At 35.9% G+C, this 22299-nt stretch overlaps 1 non-coding gene across 1 annotated transcript; it reads right to left on the reverse strand.

The window, feature by feature from the left end:
* Positions 1 to 20032: 20032 nt before the first annotated feature.
* On the reverse strand, positions 20033 to 20139 carry LOC141688103 (small nucleolar RNA R71). Its single transcript, XR_012561568.1, has one exon. It is a non-coding gene; the product is annotated as a small nucleolar RNA R71 (small nucleolar RNA).
* Between the last annotated feature and the right edge of the window lie 2160 nt (positions 20140 to 22299).

Below are 22299 nucleotides of genomic sequence, written 5' to 3' on the forward strand. Positions count from 1 at the left end.
CAGTTTTGCTCTTGAATGAAGATTTTCTTTATTTTGCCTTTTGACATGAGTCACAAAGACCATCAGGAGCAAATATTGATTTTGGCAGTCCTCTCACAAGATCTTTCTTTACTAGCTCATTTATGTTGTTGAAATTTAAATGAGAGAGTCTCTTGTGCCAATTCCAGCTTTCTTCAATTGATGCTCTGCTTAATAGACAGATTGTAGAACCATCAAAATTTATTGAAAGTCTGGCATCATATATGTTACCATGTCTGTAACCTTTCAGAACCACTTTGCATGTATAATTACTTACAACTTCACAGTATTCTTCAAAGAAATCCACATGATAACCTCTGTCACAGATTTGACTCACACTTAGCAGATTGTGTTTAAGTCCTGAGACAAGAGCTACTGTTTTAATTATGACATTCCCAAGATTGATATTGCCATATCCCAGAGTCTTTCCCGTGTTGCCATCTCCATAAGAAATTCCTGGGCCAGCTTTCTCCACAAAGTCTGATAGCATGGCTTTATTTCCAGTCATATGTCCTGAACATCCACTGTCCAAAACCAGGATGTTTTTCCTGTTGCCCTGCAATCACAAAGACCACTATTGATTAGTTTTAAGGACCCGGACTTGCTTGGATCCTTTGGCCTTGTTAAGTTTGTTAGCATTTGCAGCGGATTTAGTTTCCGAGTTTATGCTAACATGCTTTTTATTAGACTTTATATCAGACTTTGCATCAGAATTTACACTAGAAGGAATTACACTAATTTTCTTTAAAGAAGGTTTTATTTCATAATAATCATAGTATAAACTATGATATTCCTTACAAGTATAAATAGAATGCCATAAACTACCACAATAAAAAAAAAGGATTTTGTGGTTTAAACCTAACAGACTGACTCTTAACTCCTTATCTAGGAGGTAAAGAGTTGATATCTTTATTTTTCCTGCAAAAAGAAGAAAGATGGTTAGAGTTTCCACAATTATGGCATTTCTTTCTAGGAGCATTAGCAACAGGCATATAATTATTACTTTTATTCACACCTTCCTTTCCATTCCTATTTTTCCTAGCTTCCTTTACCTTGTTCACATTTTTAATCTCTTTCAGCTTATACTTAAGCTGCTTCTTTGTTATTAAGCCAATGTTTACCAAAGCTGGTTTATCCTGTTTTAATTTGTCAGAAGTTGACTTTTCTTTGACTTCTGTTTTAGAGTCTTTCATCTCTTCAGAATTAGACACAACAGTTTTTAAAACAAATTTAACAGGATTTTCCTTTGGCTTTTCAGTTTGTTTGATAGCAATTGGCTTAATTGGCAAAGTCCCTTTCTCACTTTTACCATCTTTATAACCTAACCCCTCTTTCTAGTTTCCACTACTTAGAATATTCTGATTTGTTCAGCCTGAGTTAGTCCAAGTCCTGATGATTTCTCTTTCTTTTTCTAATTCAGTTTTTAGATAATCATTCTGTTTAAGCAATTCATTCTTAACATACACAACATTATCTCTCTCTGTCTGAATAATGTTCATCTTGACTAACTCTTCTTCAAGATAGTTATTTCTGTTTTTGTACTTTAGATTTTCAGATTTTAATCTTTCATTCTCTAAAGTCTGATCTCTATAGCTAATATAAATGTTTTTCAGAAATAATCTCAACTCAGTAATATCTTTTGTGTCAAAAGCAAGAGTTGATAGAGGTACCTTTAGTTTAGCAGCATCAGAACTGCTATCAGCATTTGCCATTAAGGTATAGTTCACCTCTTCTTCAGATTCTGAAGTGTCTACCCAAATTTTCTTCTTTGTGATAAGTGCCTGGCCTTTATCACCTTTTCCTTTCTTGCAATCAGGAGAGATGTGGCCTCTTTCACCATAATTGCAACATTTGACATTTGAGTTGTCTCCTCTGTCAGACTTTCCTCCTTTGCCTTCAGTCTTTCTGAATCCTTTCTTGTCAGAACTTCCACCTTTCCTGGAAAACTTCTTACCCTTTCTGAATTTCTTGTAGGCTATCTTTGTGATACCCTTCACCATAAGAGCACACAGTTGCATCATCTCTGCATCAACATCCACTTCAGATAAATTTTCAGGTTCTGAATCATCATCATCAGAATCTGATGACTCTGAATCAGACTGTATGATGAGAGCCTTTCCTTTTACCTTCCTAGAGACAATTGGCTTTTCTTCAGTCTTTAAAGCAACTGTCTTAGACTTCCCTCCATGCCTCTTCTTTCTTTGCTCCATCTCAAGTTCATGAGTCTTGAGCATCCCATAGATTTCATCAAGAGACATATCAGCAAGTTCATAGTTGTCACTTATTATAGTAGCTTTTAAATCCCACTTTTCAGGAAGAGCTAGTAGGAATTTCAGATTTGAATTTTCTGGATCATATTCCTTATCCACTAGTGACAGATCATTCAACAGCTTTGTGAATCTGTCATATGTATCAGTTAGTGACTCATCAGATTTTGAGTCAAAGTGCTCATACTCCTGTGTGAGTACTGTCTTCCTGTTCTTTTTGATGGCATTGGTTCCTTGACATCTCACTTCCAATGCATCCAGATTTCTTTTGCAGTCTTGCATCTAATCACCCTGTTTGATGACATTATCAAGTGCACTATGAAGCAAGTGTCTTACTTTTGCATCCTTGCCTAGTGAAGAGATGTCTTCAGTGGTGAGTTCTCTCTTTTCTTTGGGAATCATCTTCTGTGGCTCATTCCCAACTGCAACAGAAAGCTTTGTGGGCTTATGTGGACCATCATAAATTCTGTCTAAATATTCTGGATCTGTAGCTTCCAGAAACATGGCCATCTTCACACTCCATACAGGGTACTCAGACACCCTGAGCATAGGAACCCTGATGGTTTCATATCTACTGGTGTTTTGAATGGGTTGAACCTTTGCAGGTTCTTGAGGGTCTTGTGTTTTTGATTGATCAAACATGATTGATTGTTTGTTTGGATCTTAAGTGTTTGTAAGCTTAACAAATTGGCTTTGATACCACTTGTCAGGCCTCAATGATACTATAAAAGGGGGTTGAATATAGTATCTACAATCAATTCTATTATAAACACAAGTATGTAACAGAAAACAAGTTTATTTAATATATCAAACTCTGTTACAGTAGGTTTAATCTACTCTCTCAGTGATGTATGATATCACTAAGAGCTGCTAGGGTTACAATGAATAATATTCTAGTGAATGATAATACATATAGTGTAAACTCTAATCTGTGTTTATATACTACACAGTTACAAGATATCTCCTAATTGACATGATATGTTCTGTTTCCTAAAATACATCAATCAGAGATTATCTACTGTAGTCCTTTAGCTGTACAACTCTCCAAGCATATCTTCTTTTGTTTAATCCAAATCCTCTCCTGTAAATCAGCCGCTTTTCATCCCTGAAGTGTATCCGCACTTAAGTTCTTATATAAGTCCTGATGGCTTAAGTTCTGATAACTTCCTGTCTTCAGTAAGTTCTGATTTCCGGTTAAGTTCTGATCGTAAGTTCTGAAACTAAACAAATCAGATTAGACATGACATCACAAATATATCTAATAGGAGTTATATGATGAGTGTGGATAATTGAAAGCCAATAAATGGTGGATAATTGAAAGCCAATAAATGGTGGATAATTGAAAGCCAATTTGTATACATTATACGTTGCAAGTATGAGATTTTGGCATGAATTGGAGTAGTTAGCAAATCGTATGAGGTAAATTAACTAGAGGAAGAAGAAAGTAAAGCTGCGTATATTGGATAAGGTAAATAATTGATTGGACAGCAGAAGCAAATGAAGAAATTCTAAATAATAACCAGATAATCGATTAATACATTGTGAAGATGAAGAATGCCTAAAAAATGAGGGAGATACTTGTCCTGAAAATTCAAGATCGAAGAAGTTCTAGTTACGAATAAACTTCAAAGGTGTTCTTCAAGGAATGGTTGGGTTTTCCCACTTAAGTAAAGGAGTTATGGAAAATTTGATGCTCATAACTGAACCGGTGAAGGAAGTTCAGTATGATTAGGCATAAGTGGAGAGAAGGTATGGTGGTTTAACTACAACAATTTTTAAGAAATGATGCTTTAAAACCAAAGGAATTCTTTCACAAGATTATGAGAGTGTTGGTTGAGACCATGTGTGGGTTATCAGAAGTTGAACAAGTTAACTAATAAGAACAAGTGTATATTGTCAAGGATAGACGAATTGCTAATAAGAGATCTTGAATTGAAACATGGATTAGAAGAAGTTTAGAATAATTTGTAATTGTACTCAGTAGTGATATTCTGCTATAATCAGAAGATATGAGAAAAGGTATGGTATAATAAAAATTGTTCCCTATAATCTTAAGTAGAACTAAAAATATGGGTTTACTGGTTAGTATTATATGTAATGGTGAAATGGTGAGTTAGAAGGTGGCAGTTGATTGGTACACTTATGGATTGATTGCTGGTTGTTTGATTGATTGTTGGTGTCGGCTTGAGTCCGACTTGTAATCAATAATATAAAGGAGATGCTACCCAAATTTTTGAAAAATACCCTATTCTTAAAGATAGAAAGTATACTTCCATGTTTTATTGATATTCCTATTGATACTCCAAATAGTTGTGATCTCGATTCTTGAAAGAGGTTGTTACAGCCATTCCGACTATATTTAATTGGTCTTTGATTTCATTTAGCTAGTCATCACTTGGTGCAATTGATCAATTAAGTGAGTTAATTGGTGAATTTTACCAATTAATGGTCATTTAGATGAAAATTGATTCCAATTAGATTAAGTCAAATTTTGATGTGACTTCCAAATCTGAAATCAAAGCAATGAGGAATTTGGAGAAGGTAAGGACAACAGTAGAATTCAGAAATTGCTGCAAGTGTGTGAGGCTTTACTTGGATGTATATGCCCTTTATAATGGACAAGAGCAATAAAAAGTTATTTGTATGGACAAGTGAGAAGAATGTTTTCAAGAACTAAAGATTTAAGATAGAGCAAAGAGAAGGAAGGAAGGAAAGGAAGAATGGAGGTGAAATAAAGAAGAGATTAATAACTACACCAATAAGGAATTTATTAGACAATCAAAGAGATTGATACAGTTTTAATTCAGTTTCTGATTGATGTTGATACTTAGGTTGTTGTTAAATATCAAAAGTGGTATCATCATAGATGATTGATGTTTACTTCAGTATGGGATGTTGTGTGCATCAAAGTTCATATTGATATCTAATTTGATATGACATCAAAATAAATATTAATATCAAGAGTTATGTTTTGAATGAGCTATGAGAATGAAGAACGGAAATAAGAAAGGAAGTGGAATCAAAAGGATGATAAAGAAACTTTATAAAATGTCAGGATATAGGTAAGATATGGGTATTATGTGGGGCAGAAGTAAGGTGAAAAATTTAGGAAATATTTTAATAAATTGAGATAAGGAATGCATCCCGGGAGTACGATTAAGTATCGAAGGCTAAAAGAAAATATCTAGTGACCAGACATGAAGAGAAAATGGGGGAAACATGTAAATAAATATTATACCTACCCAAGAATTAAGGCGGGACATCAAAGACTAGATGGATACATTTCACCAGGAGACGTCGTAGTGAAGTCACCTGAGAACCAAAGGTAAGGAAAGCTTTAATTGCATCATTATTGATAGGTTATCCAAACCTAATCATTCTCTTTTATTAATAAACAGTTGTCCAATTAGTGGGTTAGTTGCTGCTTGAAGAAATGGTGGTACGTCATCAGATCCAGAAATTGATTGTAAATTATCAATATTGTTTGATTTGAGATTTGACAGGAGTATTCAGAATACGATGAATTACGTCGAACCAGAATGATATATACCACTCCTAGATGAATGGGCATTAAGTAAGGCGGAACTAAAAGATAGGAATTTGGCTAAACATCGATAACTCAAGAGATTCAAGCTACTCCGAGAATATGGTACAAGACATAGATGTCAAAGAAAATTTTCTGATAATATGACATAAAGAAAGAATAAACGTTATATGTGACTAGACGTCAAGGAAAGCATTGTAGTCAGTTTCGTATGAAAACTTCTTAGAACCAAAATAAATGATAATATGGGTTAAAATATGCTGGTGATGCCTCCAGGTTAGTGTATTTTCTTCAAAGTAGTAAGATATTTTCGCTCAACAAATATACTCGATTGTGATTCAAGGAAAATAAGATATGATGATAAGTTTGTGCGTTAATCATATCCAGTCAAGATTTTCTCATTGGTTCTTAATTCTAAAATAATTTTGAGAACGTCAGAAATCGAATACGACATGATCTCAGTATATCATTCGCAAATGGATAAGAAGATTAATGGAACGATTAAAGAGCCTCGAATGCGATTGGGAGCGATTACAAATTAGGTTAATTGAACAGAGAAATGTGTAGGAAGGAGGGAATTAGGAAGAAAAGAGAATTAATAGGCATTATGTTGGTCCTTTTGAAACAGTATAATAGGCAAAATAAGTGTAAGCGAGTTGGCTTCACCGCCACACGTATAGCTGGTTCATAGGATGTTTATATGTGTATATTCAGGAAAAGTAATTAAGCTCTATTACATATATAAAATGGAGACTTGAATTGAGTTATATGAGCAACTAATAGAATATGATGTCAGCGAGAGGATGTTAAGTAATGAGCGATGCTGTGAGTAAAAGTTTATGAAAAGTTATAAGGTTGGGGGATCAACCTGAGAAAATAGAAGTGAGATACTTGAATGTATCATTATCTGATCCTTAGTGTGATTCTGAGGACATAATCCTTTTAATGGAGGAAGGATGTAATATATGGGACATAACATGTAATTATTTTTATTAATAAATAATTATTATGTGATTATATTGTGATTTTTGGTGAATTATCTGAAGATTGGTGTTGTTATGTGAATCTTTATATGTGGTAAAGTAGTTAATTTCATTATGTCCAGAATAAAATCTAAATAATTAAGGTATTTTTTAGTAATTTTTGGAGTGTTATATGATTTTATATTGATTTATGAATTTATTAATTATTTTCTGAATAATTATAAAACTATTTTCTAAAGCCGGGAATCGTTCAACCTCAACCGTTTTTACATTTTTACAACCCGAAACTCTTCAGAAAACTCCTTCCTATCCTAATCTGGTAATTTCGAACATTTTCCATGTTTTGACTTTTTCGATCCGGATTACGGTTTGACCCGTGCGCGACCCGGTGCAAAATTTTCGATACGATAACCCTTTTCAATAACATTATCTTCGTACAAAGCGTTTTATAAAATCCCATTTTTGATAATTATCCAAAACCTTTGATGTTTATCCAAAACAGGATAATGCTTATCCATAACAGGATAATGTTTATCCAAAACGTTATCCGATCGGATCATTTTTCAGTTACTTAGCGGCTAAGCAACGTATTTTTCAATCCAAAGTGATCCAACACGTATTAATATTCCATAAATATAAATAGCCAATACAGGATTGTATTTTGTACAGATAATCATTTGCAAACAGTAAAACTATATAATTTCCAGAGAAAAACTTTAAAATTCATCGCGTTCTTCATAATCAAACGAGGATTCGAAGGTGTTATCGAACTCCGATCCGAGCGTGTTATATATCAAATCAAAGCTCCCGAAAAGTTCTTTCATAATCAATCATCCATTTCAGTGCAAAAATCAAGGTGATTTTTTTATTCAATTATTTTAATTCAAATAATTTAGTAACTAAAATATGAATTTTTGTTCTTGATGTTGTTTGTTTGATTTGATGCAAGAATCATGTAGATCTTTTATACCTGGTCATTTTAATATATTATATGTCAAGTTTGGAGTTCAATAACATGTAGAAAAATTGATTTGATCTTTGAGTTTAAATGTTCTTGATGTTCTTGAAGAAATTCACCGGAAAATTCATATTTTTGGCCGGATTTTTGATCTTTTAAATCTGGACATGTTTGAATACTTTAGAAAGGTAGACTGTGTCATCAGAAATTGAACCATGCAAAAAGCTTGTCTGTTGGATGTTGTTTGAGGGTCTTCGGAAAATTCGACACCGCCGGCGGCGGTTTCTTTGACCACCATTTATGGCCGTTTGGCCACGCCTTTGCCAGAAACAGAGCTGTTAACGAGTTTCTGGAGTAAAGATGGTCCAGCTCCGTCAGTTTGGCAGAGTTCTGGGCAGGAGGAGTGTCACCGGAAAGCTTTTAGACGGCGGCCATGGCATCGCCGACGACTGTCGGGGAAGAAAGGGGGGGGGACTATAAAAATTACAGTTTAACCCCCGAGATTTTGCAAAGTTTACGTTTCCGAGACTCTAGTTTAAAATTGTGTGTAAATCATATTCCTGTTTAGATAATTTATAAAAATGATATTTTCTCTTTATAATTATTTTCAGAAAATGTTTTTATTTATTTGAAATTTCAAAAATCAATATTTTTAACTCTAAAAATTATTTTTAATTTGAAATTAAATCTAAATTATTTAATTAATTGATTTTAGTAGAAAATCAATTATTTCATTAGTTAATTGATTTAAATATTAATTGATTTAAATAATTATTAATTTATTTTAATTAATTATTTAATTTGATTTAATTATTTCTTTTGATTTAAAAATTCCGAAAAATGGTATCGAGCTTTAAAATATTATTTTAAATTATTTTCAAGGCTCGATAATTATTATTAAAAAGTTTTAAAGCCAGATTCAGGTGTTCGAACCCTATTATTTTATTATAGAATGATTCAGAGACCTGTTTTAACTCCGAAAAATGTTCAAAAATTCATAATAAATATCTGGAAAATCATTTTGACCCCGAATCTTTTTTGAAAAATTATTTTGATTGAATATCTTGCATGCTATGTTCTATGTGCTATCTGATTGATGTGTTATATGCCTATGTGATTATTGTCTGACGGTTTTTGCTGTAACTTTTAATCCGTAAATCGGATTTGGGTAAAATGAAGGGTAGATAAAAGCTTATGATATCTATGTGATGATTAGAATGATATGAGATTGAGTATTGATAGATACTTGTGATGCCTTGTAGAGTAAGTGAAGCATAGAAAAGAAAGCCAATGATCAGTAAATAGAACTGAAGTATAGAAAAAGAAAGCAAGTGATTGATGAATAGAAGCAAGACATAGAAAAAGAAGGAAAGTGATTGAAAAGTAAAACTGTTAGATGAGTACAAGTAAAGTTGGAAATCATCTGTGACAAGGCAAGTATTTTGAATCTTTGTTCGAGATATATTGCAAATATTCCTGAACTTCTCATAACATGTTGCTAATATTCAAAATAAATCTTGTTTTATATTGCAAGTGCTTTAAATTATTCAACCTTGAACCCTGATCGTATCATTGAACTTGAGCCGTAAGCTTTATTTCTTATAAATCACCAACGGTTGATTTCCCAAATATTAAACCATACAACTACAATACTATTCCACAAATACATACACACCATAACCAAGTATTTCAACAGAATTTCTTGAGCATACAGAAACTTATACACCCTGGAATACCCTATCACATCAAAGATCAATACCCTGTATTATCATTGAACCATTATTCTTCAGATACTTGATTCTTCATCAGGCTTGAAGCCGTTCTTCATATTTATACCTGGATACACCCTGGTGATACCCGTGAAATGTTTTATGCTCTGAGATAAATGCTTTATCAATGTTAATCATGATTCTGTTTTTATTGAATTGTAATGGTTATCATATTAAATTGTTTTAGAATTGGATGGTTGTTATTCTCTAACAATAAAATAAAAATTACAGAACGGGGGTTGAATGTAATTCTGGATTCTTTTCTTGATTTTAAAAATATTCTTACTCAATACATATAACAGTGTTTAATTTGCTAAAGTGCGGAATAGAAAGATAATTGAAATCAAAACACCAAGTAATAAAACACAAGGCTTTAAAACTTTCTGATGGATTTAAATGTATCCACCATATATATATATAAGAATGAGAACTCTGTAAATCTTTGAAAAGCTCATAGCTCCTTTAAAAGTTGAACAAACAAACTACAGAGAAATTCTTGCAGAATACAGCTTGATATGTTTCTATGAAAAATAAACTTGCTTAGTTAAGTGTTCTACTTGCTACTCTTGGTTTATATATCACCAAGTTATATGATAGTAAGACAAGATAATAAAATAAAATATATCTAGCCTAACTCCATGCTGCTTCACTACTCTATTCCAACATCTTTGAATATCTTCACATTTGCATAGAAATAGTAATGCTTTTTTGTTATCAAAATCCTGTCTAACAGGCTGCCACATTCCTTTTGTAAACACCCAACACATGTGACTGTATTGTCACTATCAACAACTATTTTGAATTTGATCATCCATCGGGACTATATTGGTCATCCGTCGGGAACTTTGTTGATCATCTGTCGGGAGTCTTGTAGATCATCTGTCGGGAATCTATCTACCACTTGACTCTATTTCACTTATACAGAATTACAAGACATCTCATATTTACAATTAGTCAACATATTCCGCATATCAATCTAGTAGTCAATATGATTCAGAGAACCCTACACAATCTACCAGACTAAAACATGTTGTTTGCAAAAATGTGCTACAGTATTGATTTGTTACATAAGCTACACTCTTGATGGATGTCAAAATATCATCCGTCGGGACTATAAAGTTCATCCGTGGGGACTATATTAGATCATCCTTCGAGAGCTACAAGTTTCACTAAGTTAAATCTACTAAGGTGTTTTATTTGACTTATCATCAAGTTCACAACATATTCCTAACCATCTCCCCCAATTTATGTCTACTGGAATTGTAACCATAAATTAAGAGAAACTTGATGATAACAAAACACCCTAAAAATATAGATTAAAATGTAGTAGATAAAACTGATAAGTGCTACAACTTTATTGAAAATAGAACACATCAAAGTGTACAAAGAGTTCTTACAATCATAATCAAGATGCTCCTCTAGTCTGAGCAGATGATTCTATTTCCTTGATTGTCTGGATTTCTTCCCAAGCTTCCTGTTATTTTCTCCTATTTGATTCTGGAGTTATCTGTAGAATTCAAGTTCATCAGCTTCAGATAGATCCAGCTTTTCTTGCATTTCTAATAGAGTCTCATTGGTAGAGATACTCAATTGGTCATCCAATATGAAGAATCTTCTAACACCCTTATCATCCATGAATTTCATCAGCCAATAAGGCCTCAAATGCTCTCTTTTTCCTATGAAAGGAATTGATAGAGTTTTTGGGAGTGCATCTTTGGCTCTATTGCTCCTTAGATCTTCTATTTTCTTTAGGACTAATCTCCTTGCATTCACATTAAATCCAAAGTTCTTCTTGAAGGATGAGTAGAACTTTATCAGTACAGATTGTCTTTCATGAAGAATCCTGTGAAGTGGCCATGTGATTTCTTTCCCTCCCTTGTACTTGAACACCAGCCTTTCAGGAAGCTGTCTATGAGCATCAATTCCTCTTACTTCTTCCAATTCATCCAAGTAGAGGGTTATTTCAGAAAACTCCTTGATGTCACAGATATATAAGAGATCTCCCTTGTTGACTGTAGGTTAAGATTTGGTTAGGGTCTTTGACCTGAAAGTCACAGGCTTTACTTTTTTGGTTGCTTTAATCTTTATCTTCTTTGGCTTGTTGAAGATATGTTAATTGAATTCAGGAATTGGCAAGCTTTCCCAATCTATTGGCTCATCCTTGGGAATTATAGGTTCACCATGAAAGTTCTTTGTTGGATCTACCTTGAATTCCTCATGTACCACTAAGGGCTGGGATGGTTGAGTTGAAGTTGTAGACTGTTTGGGAATGTAGTCTTCCATTTCCTCATCACTAAAGTCCAATTTTCTTTTGGAGTAAAGCTTGTATCTGAATTTTCTTTTCTGTGGAGGTTCATTTTGCATTTGTTGATCTCGAGCTTCAGTAATTACAAGTGGTTTTTAAGAAATCTCAATTGTAGATTTGATAGCTTGAAGTTTGGCTAAGATAGCAGCTTGCTTCTTCTTTTGTTGAGCTTCTTAGCATCTAAGAAGCCTGCTTCTTTTCTTGCTTGATCCTTTCTTTTTCTTCCTTCTTAGCTTCTACAAACAGAGGGTGTCCAGCCACCACACAGATCTCTTTTCTATACCTGTAAATTTTGGCAATTCTCTTCTTTTGAACTGAATCAGATGGATCTTTGTAAAATGCAATTGACCTTGCCAATAGCTTTTTTTCATCTGGCTTAGGTGTCTCAAACATAAGATCCACAGGGTTTTTGTCTGAGAACTTCGAATAGTTCCTTTTCGGCTTCAGAATTAGATGGGCTTTTGGAGATTTGATGCATGAAGATTGGCCTTTTTCCAAGTTACCAAGACTCATTTCATTCACTGGGATTTGTGTGACTTGTGAGTGGTGATGAAAAGTCTTGTTTGGTTTCTATATCTGAACAAATTTCTTTTAAATATATGTATCAATCTTCTTCCGTTTATTATCTAGCTCCTTCTCAGTAGCTGCTACATCAATCTTTGTCAGTTTGTCATTTGATTCCAGTTTTGATGTTGCTAGATTGATGAGATCAATGCTATCCATAGCTGGTGGCTTAGTGAAAGCAATTGCTGGCACAATTACTTTGCTGACTTAAATTTTGAGCAGTTTCTCCCCCTCACTTGATGAGCCTTTCTCCCCCTTTTTGTTAGCATCAAGTTGTTGAGAAGAAGGGAGTTGTGCAACCACCAACTGTTGGAGCAGAGTAGTCTGAGCTTCCTGATTTGCAAGTATGTTAGCCATTGACTTCTCCACATTAGAAACCTAGAGTCCAAGGCCTCAACCTTTCTGTTTAGATCAACTTCTTTCCTTAGCTTTTGAGCTATCTCAGTCATGGTGGTTCCCGGAAGTCTGACATCCAACCTTGCCACAAAATCTTGTTTGACTTCAGAAATTTCTTGCTTCATTTTATCCACACTTTGACTGTGTTGGAGAGCTTGGATCTTGTGCAGTTGTAGAGCTTCAAGATGTGCTGTGAGTAATCTTTTAGTGCTGGCACTTGTGGATGCCTGAATTGCTATTTGGGTGTTATGAATTAGCTTGAATAAGGTAGATCGGAGATGTGAATATGAACACTCTTTAGTCATCATCCGGGAAGGAATATCCGCATCTCCCCTATGCTCATGCTGTCATTCTCCACACCTTCACCATCATCCCCAAAAGAGTCTTCAGCCAATTCAGGATCACTACCAGTTGTAGATGGCATAACACTGATTGCATCCTTTGCCCTTTGTAATGAAGCAGTTGTATGCACTAGGTTGAGCATCCTCTCAGCATCCTCATTGCCCTGTCCAGCTAGAGTTTGATAAGCTGGAACATGATGAGTATATGTCTCAGCATCCAGGGAGATAGAATCTATGACAGCTTGATATTCTTGTTGAAATAGTCTCTCCCTTTCTGCATCACTGACATTCACTGACTCACTAGCAATGGTTTCCATCCTTATAACTCTTGTACCTGCATTTCTCTCATTTTCTCTTTTTTGTTGCATCAAGGGCTCCCCTTGGCTCACCACCCTCACACTCTCACCTTTACATTCTAAGGCGGGACTCCTCTCACTCTCTTTTGCCAGGCTGGAAGAAATAGCCTGCATGAGTTCACTCTTTTCCTCTCCTTTTGCCTGGGAGCAACCCAACCTCTCACTCATTTCACTCCCTTCCCTCAGTTCTAAGAGTGATTGTACAACTACTAACTCATCTACACTTGTAACAATTGTTGAAATTTCACTGTGTATAGAGAGTACCGATGGATGAGAAACATCCATGGGGATAGTAGTTAGGATAGCCGACGGATGACTGCTGCTAGTCACATCCGTCGGGATACAATCACAAACCGATGGATGAACAATATCCATCGGAATAGAAGAAATGAATGAGTTTGGAATGGAAACTATTGTGGACTCTGTGCAGATTGATGAAAATTTGGGCATAGATGTTTCAACAGTTCCTGAAAGAATTGGCAAGTGAGCCAACAAATCATCCAAAAGATGATGCTCACTTACACTAGATTTTGGCTTCCCCAACATAGTTAAAGAAGGGGAATCAGGAATTGATGTGTTGATCATATCCATATCCAGAGAATTTGTGGGAGAGTTTGGTGTTTGTGGTGCTTCTATTACTAAAGATTTTGGCCGTGACTCCACATTTATTGGAGCCACATCAAACTGACTTTGAGATGGTATAGTGACTGAGTATTTAGCTTTAGTTTACACTGTGTGTGTTCCCTGTTCATCCCCAAGAGTTTTAGATCTCTTCTTTCTGGAATAGGTTTGAGGTGAACTAGTGTCCCTTACCCTTTTGGCCTGTGCTCCTGGTTGGGAGCTTGTTTCAATAGTAACATCCTTTTGAGAAGATGAAACTAGAGTTGTGCTAATTTCCTTATTAACTACCACAGTTTGTTGGGAAACTGTGGTATGGCTAGGTTTGGGTACACTTACCTCACCAACCTTATCCTTAGGGTTTCTTTGATTTTCACCCTATCCATCACCTATCTCACCATCCTTCACACTCTCCTCTTTAGGTTTGGTAGATTTTGCAACTGGTTTCTTTTGAGAGAACTAGAGGGGGCTTTCTTTTGTTTTGAATTTTGAAGTTTTTGTTTTGGTAGCTTGGGTAGGCATTTGTTGGGTCATTGACACAGATGCCATAGCTACACTTAAAGGCAAAGAAATTTGTGAGGTTGGAAGAGTAGTGACGATGGTTGCTTACCTCACTTACCTAAGGGCCCTCCATGATTGGAAAGTAGAAGAGGGGCACCTCTTTGTAGTGACTTTCTCTGTTCAGATCTGCAATAATTCTCCTTTCTTGAACCCAACAATCCAGTTTGTTGGTTGGGTTCTCAATAACAATATTCTCAATAAGATGGTTAGCAAGAATCATAAAGAATATAGCATAATAGACACTTTTACCTCTCTTATTAACTTCCCCTAACTTATAGCCTAATTCAAACATAACCATGTCACTGAAATTATGATAATTATCAGTAACTAGCATATAAAGCATGTTAAGCATGACAGTATTGACAGAATCAAAATTACTTATTTTTTCAGAAAACACCTTGATAACTATATCACAAAAATAACTCCATTCCTTTCTAAGACCTAGCCTTCTAATCTCATTTAACTTAGAAGTAGGAAGTGCATAGCCAATAGAATTAAACATGGTAACTAAATTAGCATCTGTGTGTGGAACAGTAGTAGTGTTTTCAGGAATATTAAAGCATGCTTGAATTATGTCACTGTTAATGCAGCATTGCTTACCTTTGAGTGTGAAATTTATGGTTTTGTCTATAGACTGGTACACATCAGTTTTCCATATTTCCTCCACAACTTCACAGTAGATTGTGGGTGATTCCAGCATCGCATAACAGAGTTTGCAACTTTTCACAAAATCCATCATTTTGTGAAAATCTTCAGACACCGGAATTTCCTTGTTCACAAGAGCTACAAAGTTGTTCTTCTCATAGATAAATCCAGACTGAGACATGATTTTGACTACTGGTGCCATTGTTAGAGTAAGGGAATTTGCAGAGAGAAAGAGAGTATTTGCTTTGGAGAATAAGAGAGTTAGAGCAATTGATTTGAGAATGATAAAAGAAAAGAATGAAAATGAATTTTGCTTTTATACTATCTCAGAAATAAACTGTCAAAAGTAATAAAGTGAAATAAAGTAACCAATAAAAATAGCCCAAAATAGCCATTTAAAATAAATAAACTGTCAAAATTCTGTCAATTATCCGTCGTGATATACTCACAGACTGTAAGTATATCCGATGGATAATGTTTAGGGTTCCAACGGCCAAGATGAAAGCAATTCGACGGATGAGAATAAAACAATTATCCGTCGGGTATAAAATAATCCAGAAAAGTAATTGATTTTTATTAAGCTATTCTATTCCGACGGATGATCAAACTCGATGGATAATGAGCATTCGTCAGGATGTAAATTTTGACTTTGCCAAAATTTCATCTAAAACAGAAAAATCAATTAAGTTTCTGGCTGCATTACAACTTGCAAAAATGTCTGTAATGATTTAAGAGTAATTAAGCATGCCTAACTCACTTACCAACCTGGAAAAGGTGAATTCATCAAGTGGCTTGGTAAAGATATCTGCAAGCTGCTTTTCACTTGGAACAAAATGAATTTCTACAGTACCATTCATCACATGTTCCCTAATGAAGTGGTAAAAAAATTGATGTCTATGTGCTTTGTTCTTGAATGCTGTATTGGATTTTCAGTGATGGCAATTGCACTTGTGTAATCACAGAAAATATGAATTATGTCCACTTGCAGACCATAGTCCAACAATTGGTTTCTCATCCATAAAATCTGTGCATAGCAACTACCAGCAGCAATATATTCAGCTTCAGCTGTAGAAGTAGAAACTTAATTTTGCTTTTTACTGAACAAGGACACAAGCTTATTTCCTAAAAATTGACAGGTTCCTGTTGTACTTTTTCTATCAATTTTACAACCTGCATAATCTGCATCTGAATAACCAGTTAGATCAAAACCAGAATCTCTAGGGTACCAAATGCCAAGTTTTGGTGTTCTCTTGAGATATCTGAAAATTCTCTTAATAGCTACTAAATGAGATTCTATAGGACCAGCCTAAAATCTAGCACAAAGACAGGTAGCAAACATTATATCTGGCCTACTAGTTGTTAAGTACATAAGTGAGCCAACCATGCCCCTATAGTTTGAAATATCCACAGACTTTTCAGTAGTGTTTAATTCAAGTTTAGTTGCAGTGGCCATGGGAATTTTTGCAGATGCAATCCATTAGATCAAACTTCTTTAAAAGATCAAAAATATATTTGGTTTGACTAATGAATATTCCATCACTAACTTGCTTAACTTGTAAACCAAGAAAGTAAGTTAGTTCTCCCATCATGCTCATTTCATACTTACTTTGCATCAATTTGGCAAACTTTTTGCAAAGTTTTTCTAAAGAATAAAGTTTTATCAACAGTACCTCTTGTGAAGTGATTTTCCAAAAGAAACTTTGATAAAGTGTCATACCAGGCTCTAGGTGCTTGTTTCATTCCATAAAGTGCTTTCAGAAGATAGTAGACATATTCTGGAAAATTTGGATCTTCAAAATCAGGAGGCTGACTAACATAGACTTCCTCCTCCAAATCTCCATTAGAAAGGTACTTTTGACATCCATTTGATAGACTTTGAAATTTGCATGGGTTGCATAGGGTAAAAAATTTCTGATGGCTTCAAGTCTTGCAACAGGAGCAAATATTTCATCAAAATCTATTCCTTTTTGTTGACAGTAGCCCTTAGCAACCAGTCTAGCTTTGTTCCTGATCACTATGCCATTTTTATCCATCCTGTTTCTGAATACCCACTTGGTGTCTATTGGATTCTTTCCTTTAGGTTTGGGTACCAGCTTCCATACCTTGTTCCTTTCAAATTAGTTTAGCTCCTCCTGCATAGCTAAAATCCAATCAGGATCCAACAGAGCTTCTTCTACCTTCTTTGGTTCTTCCTTAGAAAGGAAGCTGCTATTCAGACACTCTTCTTGAGTTGCTTTCCTTGTTTGAAGTCTAGCAGATGCATCACCAATAATGAGCTCAAAAGGGTGATCTTTAGTCCATTTTCTCTGTTGAGGTAGATTAGCTCTAGATGAAGAGGCCTCATTGTTGTCTTGATGTGTGACTGAGTTTTGATTATGAGAAACTTCCCCTGAGTTTGTGAATATTTGATTTGAGGAAGAGGTTCTATCTATAGGTGATCTGTTTTGACTCTCAGCTTCTCTCATTGTTCCGACGGATGATACACTTTGTATCTCGACGGATGAAGCTGATTGTCTACCGACGGATGAGGCATATTGTCTACTGACAGATGAAGCATTTTGTAACTCGATGGATGTTGAATTATGTGTTTCATTAGTTATAGATTTTTCTGCATTATCCTTAGTCATTATTTATGATAAGTGGCATTTCATACCACTTAGAACGTCTTATAATGGCTTGAATTGATATCTTAAAATTAAGTATTTTATGTATTTGATGCGTTTTTCTAGTGTTTGTGCATTTAAGGGTATTACTTGCATTTGTGGAGATATTTCATCAGGACTAGGCCTTAGTATGTGCTTGGCATTGCAAGTGGGAAGTTAGGAGCAGAACGCATCAGAGAACAGGAGCAAAATAATTAATTTTCCAGAAAGGTGCTGGGCGGCCGCTCAGCCTGGCTGGGCGGCCGCTCAGGATTGCTGGGCGGCCGCTCAGGGGCGCGAATTAAAAATCTATTTTTTAGAGTTCTTGTTCTGCTGGACTTCCGGCTTCTTAGATGTATGGGTTTTATGGGGCTTATATATAAGTAGTTTTCAGAGACGTTTCACGTGTGTTGAATCGTGGTACTAATCAAGGAGCAAGGAGATAAGGAAGAAGAACGTTTTAGCACATCGCAACGAAGATGAAGCATAGTTCTTGTGATTCTTTTATTCGTTGTATCAGTGGATGCTAGTTTTCTTTAATTTGAACCTTATTACTCTTTTGACGTACTCTGGTTTAATATAAATAGTTTTATTAATTATTCTCGCGTATTAATATCATGCTTTCATATGAACCCATGGTGATGATGAGTTCTATCATGGGCTAATCGTGATCATGGGGTCGTAACGGATTTGCTATGAAATTCTTTAGTTAGATGTTTAATACCTTAGTGTGTGATGATTGTATGATATCTAGTATTGGTTGTGCTTATTCGTCTTATGTGCGTCGCGAACATATAAGATAGGGTGTTAATCACTTATGAAGCGATGGTGGATCTTGAGATTTCGAACTTGCCATGCTAGCATAGGTTCATGTATGTGTATGCATTATTAGTGGGTAACTCTAACCGTTTTACTTGCCCTGTGTAATCATAAGGAATAACTTGTGCTTAAATCGTTATGTTGTCAAATTCTATAGACATATAGGGTCTCAACATAATTGATACCTATTCAACTTCTATCTCAATTGTGGATGTTTGGTAGAATGGTATTAGTACAACAAAAGTTGGCTTTTATCGGTTTAGTGTTGTTCGATTAATATCATCACCGTTACATGCTAAGGGTAATAACGATAACTATTGAAGGAAATAGTAATCAAGTTATGATCTCATGTGTGTTTAATATTGTTAATTCAAGTGTCTGTTAAGTGTTTAATTCTCGTAGTTAATAATTAGTTAATCAATCTAAGTGTTATTGCCTTGACATTGAGAAGTGATCATACGTTGGTGAGTAAGTGTTAATTGAGCATAATTAATCCGAGTCTCTGTGGGAACGAACTAGAAATTATTCTATATTACTTGCGAACGTGTATACTTGCATGTATTATTAGCGCGTGTATACTTGCATGTATTATTATCCGCTGCCGGGGACTCGGCGTATTTGTTTAGTTTATGTACTTACCATCAGTGGTCATTAGGACTCGGTGATTAAGACGTGTTACTTATCGCTTCCGGTTGTGTTTCAGGTACTTTAGCGAGCGTTTATGCAAACACGTTCTCGTACTCGCAAGAGGACTTTAGATACGGCTGAGGAGACAGACTATGTTCTTGATATTCTGGGGAAGATAGAATTTGAAGATTCGGATAACGAGAGTGAGCAGAAAGAACCAGTAATCATGGGTGATCGTATAGTTCCGGCATATCCAGCTCTTATGGACTTTTCTCGGCCTAAAATTGATGACATTCAGTCAAGCATCATGCATCTGGCTATTGAGGCCAATAACTTTGAAATCAAGCCGGGCACCATTCAGATGGTGGAGAATTTCATTTCTTTCGGAGGTGCTGCGACTGAAGACCCCAACATGCACATCAGGAATTTTGTCGAGATTTGTAGTACTTTCAAATATAATGGTGTTACTGATGAGGCTATCAAGCTGAGGCTTTTCCCATTCTCTTTGAGGGATAAAGCTAAGGACTGGTTACATTCTGAACCAGCTGGGTCCATCACTACTTGGCAAGATCTTGCACAAAAGTTTTTGGTAAAGTTCTATCCACTGGCAAAGACTGCAGCTATGAGGAGTGCTCTTACTCAGTTTGCGCAGCAACCAGCGGAATCTATGTGCGAAGCTTGGGAGCGCTACAAGGAGATGTTGAGGAAGTGTCCACATCATGGTATGCTTGACTGGATGGTGATCACTGGTTTCTATAATGGTTTTGGGGCCCAATATCGGCCCATGCTCGATGCAGCAGCTGGAGGTGCCTTGTGGGCCCAAAGCTATACTGAAGCTTATAATCTTATTGAAACTATGCTTGCGAATGAGCATCAAAACCTAACTCAAAGGATGATGTCTGGGAAGGTAGCAGGTATTCTGGAAGTTGATGCAGCTACAGCTATTGCAGCACAGTTCTAAGCACTGTCTTTGAAGGTCGATTCTCTAGCCACCTATGGAGTAAATCAAATAGCTATGGTCTGTGAGCTTTGTGCAGGTTCTCATGCTACAGATCAGTGTTCTCTTGTCAATGAATCTGTTCAGTATGTGAACAATTATCAGCGACCGCAGTAGCCTGTGCCAGCTACTTATCATCCTAACAACAGAAATCATCCTAATTTCAGCTGGAGCAATACTCAGAATACTGTTCAGCAACCATATAAGTTGCCTATAAGTAAGCAGTTTAATCCACCTGGATTTCAGCAACCACAACATTATGCTCAAAGGCAATCATATCCTCAACAAGGTGGTGCTGCTCCATCCTCTAGTGCTGATTTCGAGGAACTCAAGCTGTTGTACAAAAGTCAGGTTGTTTCTATCAAGACCTTAGAAAATCAAATCGGTCAAATAGCCAATGCCTTGCTCAATCGTCAACCTGGCACACTTCCCAGCGATACTGAAGTGCCGGGCAGGAAGGAATCTAAGGATCAAGTAAAGGTTGTTACCTTAAGGTCTGGAAAAGTTGCTGATGCTGAAAAAACAAAGGACGGAGAAGCTGAAGTTATGGATGAAGAAGAGAAGCAAAAGGAGAAAGTGGCGGAACCAAGGAAGATTACTGTTGAACACACTCTGCCTGAGGGTAATACAGGGGAGAAACAACTCTATCCTCCACCACCTTTCCCTAAGAGATTACAACAACAAAAGCTGGATAAGCAGTTCGGTAAGTTTCTGGAGGTGTTTAAGAAACTTCACATCAACATACCTTTCGCTGAGGCTCTGGAGCAAATGCCTAGTTATGCAAAATTCATGAAGAGTATTCTTTCAAGGAAGGTGAAACTGGATGACCTTGAGACCGTTGCTCTAACAGAAGAGTGCAGTGCTGTACTGCAATAGAAATTACCTCTAAAGCTTAAAGATCCAGGTAGCTTCACCATTCCTTTCACCATTGGCAAGTTGTCTTTTGATAAATGCCTGTGCAATTTGGGAGTAAGCATCAATCTGATGCCGTTGTCTATCTTCAAAAAATTAAATTTGCCTGATCCAAAGCCCGCCTACATGTCTCTATAATTGGCTGATCGTTCTATTACATATCCACGAGGCATAATGGAGGACGTGTTAGTAAAGGTGGATAAGCTATTCTTCCCGGAAGACTTTGTTATTTTGGATTTCGAGGAAGATAAGAAGATTCCCATAATCTTGGAAAGACCTTTCTTGGCTACAGGTCGCACCTTGATTGATGTGCATAAAGGTGAACTTACTATGAGGGTGCAGGATCGGGATGTGACATTCAATGTATTCAAAGCGATGAAATTCCCTACAGAAGACGAGGAGTGATTAAAGATGGATTTGATTGATTCTGCGGTAACTTTAGAACTTGATCATATGCTAATGTCTGACGCATTAGAGAAAGCCTTAGTGGGGGAGTTTGACAGTGATGATGAGGATGGCAATGAGCAACCACAATATCTAAATACTTCTCCTTGGAGGCAAAAGCTAGACATGCCATTTGAATCTCTTTGTACTTCTGATCTCAAGAATGCTGAAGGAAAGCTCAAATCATCTATTGAGGAAGCACCTACTTTGAAGCTTAAACCATTGCCTGAACACTTGAGGTATGCTTTTTTAGGTGATGCATCTGCTTTACCTATTATTATTGCATCTGACCTTTCAGGTAGCGGGGAAGACAAGCTCTTGAGGATCTTAAGAGAATTCAAATCGGCTATCAGATGGACTATAGCGGATATTAAAGGGATCAGCCCTTCGTATTGCATGCATAAAATTCTGCAAGAGGAAGGTAGTAAGCCGACTATTGAGCAACATCGACGACTTAATCCTATCATGAAAGAAGTGGTGAAGAATGAAATTCTGAAGTGGTTGGATGCAGGAATCATATATCCTATTTCTGA

This window comes from Apium graveolens, chromosome 9 (genome assembly GCF_009905375.1).
Source record: "Apium graveolens cultivar Ventura chromosome 9, ASM990537v1, whole genome shotgun sequence".
In the NCBI taxonomy this organism is placed as follows: Eukaryota; Viridiplantae; Streptophyta; class Magnoliopsida; order Apiales; family Apiaceae; genus Apium; species Apium graveolens.